The sequence below is a fragment of the Panthera onca genome, chromosome D2, assembly GCF_046562875.1.
Source record: "Panthera onca isolate mPanOnc1 chromosome D2, mPanOnc1 haplotype 2, whole genome shotgun sequence".
NCBI lineage: Eukaryota > Metazoa > Chordata > Mammalia > Carnivora > Felidae > Panthera > Panthera onca.
Window position 1 is genome coordinate 72184118 of NC_138349.1, and position 7923 is coordinate 72192040.

General features: G+C 40.4%; 1 long non-coding RNA gene across 2 annotated transcripts; it reads left to right on the forward strand.

Moving 5' to 3' along the window:
* The first annotated feature begins 754 nt into the window (after window positions 1-754).
* Window positions 755-6861, forward strand: LOC132685462 (uncharacterized). 2 transcript variants are annotated; one of them, XR_014135383.1, is made up of 3 exons: window positions 755-4452; window positions 4703-6403; window positions 6765-6861. It is a non-coding gene; the product is annotated as an uncharacterized LOC132685462 (long non-coding RNA). The 2 variants fall into 2 exon arrangements; XR_013550447.2 differs by having other exon boundaries at window positions 755-2446; window positions 4747-6403.
* Window positions 6862-7923: the final 1062 nt, after the last annotated feature.

Genomic DNA, 7923 nt, shown 5'->3' on the forward strand with positions numbered 1-7923 from the left:
TCAGTTTGTTTCTTACCAAGTTCTGGAGATGCTAAGCTGTCTCGGTCTCTTTGTCTTGAAATGCTTTGATTTTGTTCTTACTCTTGAATGACAGCTTCCCTGGGTAGAGAACTTTAACCTGACAGTAATTTTCCTGAAGCACTTTGAGAATAATATTCCATTATCTCCTGGTGTCAACTGTGCTATTTTTGTTTTTCCTTTGTAGAAATTCTCCCCACCCCGCCCCCTCCCAAGCTGTTTTTAAGATTTTTTTTTTTTTCCTTAGTGTCCACAGTGTCATTACAATGGGTTTAGAAATACGTGTGTGGGATGTGTGTATGTGTATGTGTACAGTACTGTCTGGAACTCATTGAGATTCATTGGATATGTGGATTCATGTCTGTCATCAATTCAGGAAACCCTTGAGCATATTCTCTTTAAATACTGCTTTTACCTCATCATCTATATTCTTTTTTTCCCCTTTTTGTATGTCTCTTGGACATTTTCCTTTTATCCAACATATCTCTTAGCCTCTTTTTCACATTTTTTCATACACTTCTTTATCTTTTTGGACTCTATCTGGCTAATTTTCCAGTGCTATTTTGCAGATATCTAACAATCTCTTCATTGCAAGTTAATTTATTTAATTCATTGACTTAACTTTTTTTGAGGAAAGAATCTATCTATGGAGGTTTTTGTTTCAGTAACTTTAAATTTCTGTATATTTTATTTTTCAAATCCTCCTGTTCTTTTTTCATAATGCTCTATTCTTTCCTTTTAGAAATCTCTTTAATAATTTTAAACATACTTGTTTCAAAATCTCTTTCAGACTCTTCCAAAAGAACAAGTTCTTGAAGGGGCCAGTCCTGTTGCGTGAATGGGGTTCATTTGCTCAAGTATATTATATTTTCTTTATTTTGAATTTACCACCTAACCTGAACTTTCATCTCCTGTCCTTGTGTGGTATTAAAAATCCAAGCTTCTGGTGTTTAGTACCTGTTGCTAGGTCCTATTTCTACTGTGCTCACAACCTTGAGCATCAACAATTCATGTACGACCCAGTCAGGATTTTGGATCCCTCTGTGTTTCTGAAGGATTTGCTTTCCCTTCGCCTATTTTCCTTTCATGTGTTATTTCTCTGGATGGCATGGCATTTTACTGTAGGTCATTTTTCCATGTTGCCAGATCAATAGTCAAATTTTTAAAAGAAAAAAAAACTTTTTTACACAATTTTATGTCTCTAGAAAAATCTAGAGACAAAACATTTTTGTGTTCTACTTAAAGAAATAATTACTATTAGCATTATGTTAACCCTCTGTCTAATCTTGTTTCTCTGAGTGTGTGTGTATGTATGTGAGTACATATACACATATCCAATTATAATTAAAGAGAAATTCCACTCTTTTTTCTATTTTTTTTAAACATTTTTTAAAAGTTGACTTATTTTGAGAGACAGAATGCATGAGCAGGGGAGGGGCAGAGAGAGAGAGGGAGAGAGAGAACTGCAAGCAGGCTCCACATGGTAAGCACAGAGCCCGATGCAGGGCCTGAACTCATGAACCATGAGATCATGACCTTAGCCCAAGTCAGGCACTTAACTGACTGAGCCACCCAGGGACCCCTAAAAGATTTTTTAATTTTAAGTAATCTTTACACCCAAAGCAGGGCTCGAACTCACAACCCTGAGATCACGAGTCACATGCTCCATGGACTGAGCCAGCCAGGTGCCCTGGTGCTGTTTTATAACATTTTGCACTAAAGATAATGTCAAAACATTAACATGTCAGTCCATGTATTCCTACCAGGGACTTGTAAATGGCTACGAAGTATATCATGATGGTGCTATAATGGAAGTCAGTCAACCAGTTTATTGTTGAATATTTAAAGGTTATTTTAAAATGTTTGTCATTACAAACAATACCAATACAAATGACCTTATAAACGCATCTTTGCCTATATCTATGTTTCTTCCTTTAGGATAAATTGCTGAAAGCAGAATAGGTGGGTAATATGAATGTTTTTGCTATTTACTGACAACTTGAATTGTTTTTTTTTTTTTTTTTTTCTGGAATAATTATCAATCAACCCGACTCCCTCTTCTAAATCCTTGTTCCCCAGAAATCTAAGATCTAAATGACATGGACATGTATTTATATGTCTCTTCCCAGAGCCGTAGGCATCTTCCCAGGGTTACTTAGAGGTAGTTTCTGGCATGACTTTCCTACCTAAGTCCACCCTATCCTGCTTAATAGGATTTCCATGTGTCACACGTGCTCTGAAGTATCAGTACGTGCGCCGAAGGAGACAAGGTTCTCTGTGATTACTTTTCAACATTGAAAAAAAAAAGTGTATATGCCTCACATTTATTTATCTGCTCCATTTACCAGCACCCAGCCTCATCCTGCCTCAATGGACTTAATGAGATTAACAGATGCTATTTCTTTAATCTTCAGCAGAGCCCTTTCAGGTAACAGCATCGTTCTGGGGTTATTGGAACTGAAGCACAGAACAGTGTTGAGATGGAATAAAATCCATGGGAAGACAGTCCTCAGGCCTTCCAACTTCTAATTGCCATGTATACTTTTCTAAAGCCATTTTTATAGCAATGCTATATCAGAAACCTCTGGTTTATTATTCAAGTATCATTTCTTGTTAAATTGTAAGTTATGTAAAATGTTGCCATTATTCTTGCTTCAAAACATTGAAAAGAGACATGATCTGACTCCCAAGAAATTAATTTTAAGTTTCATAATGGCATTCTGATTACGTAAGCATAAGCATATATTTTTTAGATGGGTACATCTAAGTGTAAGGAGTGAAACTACACGATGTCTGGGGTTTGCTTTAAAATTCATTGGAAAGGGAGACAGGAAGAGAGAAAGATGGGGGGATGGTTGAAGGAAGTATGAAAAATCTTGCTGAACTTGTGTGTGATGGGTTTGTGAACATTTGACATATTCCATAATTTAATGAAAAGGTGGTCTTTAAGTTAGGGGAGAGGGAGAGAGGGAGATTGAGAACCCTGTGGAGACTACGTTAAAAAGAAAAAGTCAGGGGCACCAGGTGGCTCAGTCAGCTGAGCATCTGACCCTTGGTTTCGGCTCAGGTCACAATCTTACGGTTTGTGGGTTCAAAGCCCACATTGGGCTCTGTGCTGATGGTGTGGAGCCTGCTCGGGATTCTCTCTCTCTCTCTCTCTCTCTCTCTCTCTCTGCCCCTCCCACTCTCTCTCTCTCTCCAAATAAATAAATAAACATTAAAAAAAGAAAAAGAAAAAGCCAAGGGAAATTTTTCTGACAGCAGAAACAGCTGAAGACAACTTTGCTATGACTTAGCTTCCTGCTGCCATCTAATGGCACAAATATAGATATGGACGTGTATGTGTATATACATACCCCCTCCCTCCCCCCAACACACACACACACCATTTCTACTGCTGTAAGCTTGTGTCTGGGTTTCAATTCTTCACTTTTGCTGGTTAGGATGTTAATACTGGAAGGGATATTAGACATTATATAGTCTATCCTTTTCATTCTACTGCAAGGAAATTGAGCAAAACGTATATATATCCCTGTTTGAACATCTCTTTATCTCATCTCATTTTTGAGAGGTAAAAAAAAAAAAAAAAATGGAAATGTTGCTCTGTTTTTAGAAATGAAATGGAGGCACTGGGGGAAGTGGCTTTGCCACTTTTAAAAAGCTAGATTGAAATGATCTCTTTCCTTGAATCCGGGCCCTTTGACATCCATCCCAGAACTGATCCTAGTGTTGTGTTTCCAAGTGTTAACCCTTAAAATGGAATTAGAAGCTGTAAATATCATTGATATGTGAGTAGGGAAACTGTTCTGAAATTATCTCCTTTTTACACGTAAGGCCTAAATTTTAATTCTGATACCACAACTTCCATTCAGTGGCTGTAAATTGTGAATGCTCAAGTCTGAAATTCAGTAGTAAAATGTTTAAAGCTGGGTTCAGCAACTATATTCTATTCTGTATAAGAAATGAGATTTTATTTACAGGGCATACATAGCTGGGAACCTTATATATAGAATTACAGGAAAAATTTTTCATAATTCGATATATATTTTTTCAAACTTTGTATACTCATATCGACAAATGGCTCTCCTCCTCTTTCTCTAATGTTCTCTGCCTGTTCTCCTTGACCCTCTGTAGGTTCTAAGCTAATCTCAAGTTCCCAAGTACGCTCCATATTTTTCTACCTTCTATTTTTCTGAATGCTCTTTCCTTCTCTTTGAATGCCCTTTCTTTGAAGCTGAGCTTAAATTTTATCATCTTCATTAAAAAAAAAAAAACTTTCTAGAGAGAGAGAGTGCAAGCAGGGAAGAGGGCAGAAGGAGAGAGAGACAGAAAGCGAGAGAGAAGGAATCTGATTTGGGGCTTGATCCCACGACCCTAAGATCATGACCTGAGCCAAAGTCAAGAGTCTGATGCTTAACTGACTGAGCCACCCAGGTGCCCCTTATCATCTTCATTTCTTTTTTTTTTTTTTTTTTTTTCCAACGTTTTTTATTTTTTTATTTTTGGGACAGAGAGAGACAGAGCATGAACGGGGGAGGGGCAGAGAGAGAGGGAGACACACAGAATCAGAAACAGGCTCCAGGCTCCGAGCCATCAGCCCAGAGCCTGACGCGGGGCTTGAACTCACAGACCGCGAGATCGTGACCTGGCTGAAGTCGGACGCTTAACCGACTGCGCCACCCAGGCGCCCCTTATCATCTTCATTTCTAATGAAATCTTCCTTAGTAGCCTGTGACAAGAAATCTTGTTTCCTTGGTTTGCCATCAAGTACCAGAAGACAAGAAGCTTCAACAACTGGAATTCATTGTCTTCCAGATCTGGAGGCTACAAACCCAAGATCAAGCTGTCAGCAGGGTTGATTCTTTCTGAGGGCTGTGAGGAAGAATCTGTTCCATGCCTTTCTCCTGGCCCTGATGGCATCCTGGCAAGCTTTGGTGTTTCTTGGGAAGTAGAAGCATCATCCCCAATCTCTGTCTTCATCTTCTCATGGCCTTCTTCTTCCATGCATGTCTGTCTTCAAATTTCCCCCTTTCTAAGGATACTAGTCATATTGGATAGAGTCCAGCTTACTCCAGTAGGACCTCGTCTTAACTAATTACATCTGCAAAGACCCTATTTCTAAATAAGATGACACTCTTCGGTATTAGGGTGTAGAATTTCAACATATCAATCTTGTTGGGGATGGAGTTGGGGAGGAACCACAATTCCATCCGTAAAATTTCTTCTTTTGAATTTTTTTCACTGCCTGGTTTGTATTTTGTTCATGGAATGTATCGCATTCTTTGTGGTTATCTGTCTTGCCTCTCCTTCTAAATTATAAGGTCTTTGAAGGCTGGTTTATTCTTTATATAACCTGTAGCGTCAAGCACGGAGGATGCGGTGTTGCGTAGTTTTCACTCTAGCTACCTCTGGCACCCAGAGGTACCTCCAAGTGGCAAGAGGCAGAATTTTATTAAAATGGAGGGAAATCCAGACTTTTCTAGGTAATTGCATGTGGTTAAGTTTGTGTACATTGTAGGAATCAGGACAAAGTGATTGGGATTTGAAAGTCAGGCTGAGAACCACGTCTGTGTTAGTCCGTCTCCTGGAGTCAGCTAGGAGTGAGGAATGGATGGGAGTGGGGTGGGGAGTGAGAGAGAGCTAGAGAGAGACAGAGAGAGAGAGAGAGAGAGAGAGAGAATGAATGAATGAATGAATGAGGATGAACAAATACAGCTATCAGAAAGCCAGGGAAAATTCTGAGTTAATGACCGAATATGTGGCATGATGTCAGAACATGAGAAAGATGCCACAAAAGACGTGAATACAAGGGTTAGGATTACAAGAACATTCCAAAAGCTAACGCCAGTGTTCAGAGGACAGAGATCCTGCAGGAGCTCAAGGGAGGAAGTAAGTAGAAGAGCAAGCACGAGGGTCCAGGATATATGGCAAAGGTGCAAAATACCTGTGCAAGGGTCTGGGCAACACAGATACAGGTGTCCAAAGCAAGAAACTAATTTGATGGTGGACCAGGCTGTTGCCTTTTCCCAGGGAGCTCGCATCACTGTGAAGGCCAGGAATAGATGCATGAATCCAGCCAATTGAGGCCCCGGTTGGAGAGAGAAGGGGGCAGTTGTCTGGAGCAGGGGGTTATGGACTCACACAGCCCCTGACAACCACTACAGACAGCCTCAGTGCCCAAGTGCGTGTCTCACAGGAGGCCAACCTTCATTTGTGGTTCGTGGTCAACAATACTGGACTAGTCAACACTGAACAATAGCCAAAATACTGAACTAGACAACTAGAAAAAAAAAGAACAAGTCATTGTTCCTTCTGCCAAGATCCTTACGGATTCGTGGGGAAATAAAACACATTCGAGAAAAAGTCGACTACCATCCGGGGCCTGGTAAGTATTTAAAAATTCCAAGGCGAGTGGGAAAGGAGGCCTTTCTGCAGAGGGAGATTCTATCTCTAAGGCCATGCTCCTCAAAGTGAGGTCGTTGGGCAGGCAGTATCAGTGTCACCTGGGAGCTTGTTAGAAGTGCAACTTACTAAATCAGAGTGTCTGGATGTGGGGCCAAGGAATCTGTATTTAACAAGGGGGGATTCTCACGCATACTGGAGTTTAAGACTAACTGCATTGTGGGGTGGAGGGGAGGATGGGGAGTCATACTGGGAGGCAGGAAGGGAAAGGGGGAAATGCAGGCGGGGACGAGTGATGTAGGAAAGACCATGGGGACTGATTATAGAATTTACAATTTTCCAAGCCTTTAGTTAGGAGCTGGGAGCCTGGAGGAGTGGAGAACAGGACAAGCAGGAAAGCAGCACACACACCTGGAATGCCAGAACGTGACTTTATCGCGTGGGCCAACGTTTCTAAAAATGTGTTCCTCTGAGATGTTCCATGAAAACAAGATTCCAAGAGCAAATTTGTTTGGGAAACACTAGATTCTGTGTACTCCTCTTGGGAATTTACAGGTCATGTGAACACATTAGAGACATTAAAGTTCTTAAAAAAGCACTTGTGTGGAACTCTCTTCGGAAATGCTGCTTTAGGCAATGGGAAGCCAATGATTTTGAGCAAGAAAGCACCATAATGAAAGTAGACTTCTCCTGGTTTCCCTCAGTACACAAAGCCTTCGCTCAGAAACCCCAGGAAAGAATCTTTTCCTGACTCTTCTTCGTACTTACTCCCAGGGAAAACTTCCAGTCGTTCTCTTCCACCGCAGGAGATCTCGGTCAGGACGGTCAGCACACTACTCTGCTCAGAGCCACTGTGGCAACCTGTCAACCACTGCCCCGCTGGTTCTTTGGTCTCGTAGAAACTTAAATACCTGTTCATTAACATGGAGGGCGGCCATCATTCATATTGATGGTCACATTCGAGCGCTTCATCCAAGTGATCGTGGCATCTTTGGAGCCCTGTTAACTGAAGACCCAATCAGTTAATGGTCTATATCTCTGGGCAGTTTTTAGCTAAGATATACCACAGTAGTCTTTTCAAACATGGTTGTTTAATTACAACTTATCATATATATATGACACATATCTAGAAAATGATATATATGGGCAAATATATCACATATATCTTATATATGTATATTTTATACATGTATATTTTAAAATATACATTATCATATATGTACATCTTATATATGTATATTTAAAATATACATGTATATTTTAGCATTTCTTTGAAGGAATCGTTCTTTTTTTTAATGTTCTTTTAATGTTCTTTTTTAATGTTCTTTTTTTTAATTTGAGAGAGAGAGTGAGAGTGAGCATGAGTGGGGGAGGGGCAGAGAAAGGGGGACAGAGGATCTGAAGCGGGCTCTGTGCTGACAGCAGAGAGCCCGACGTGGGGCTTGAACTCAACTAACCATGAGACCATGACCTGAGCCGAAATCAGACGCTTAACTGGACCAC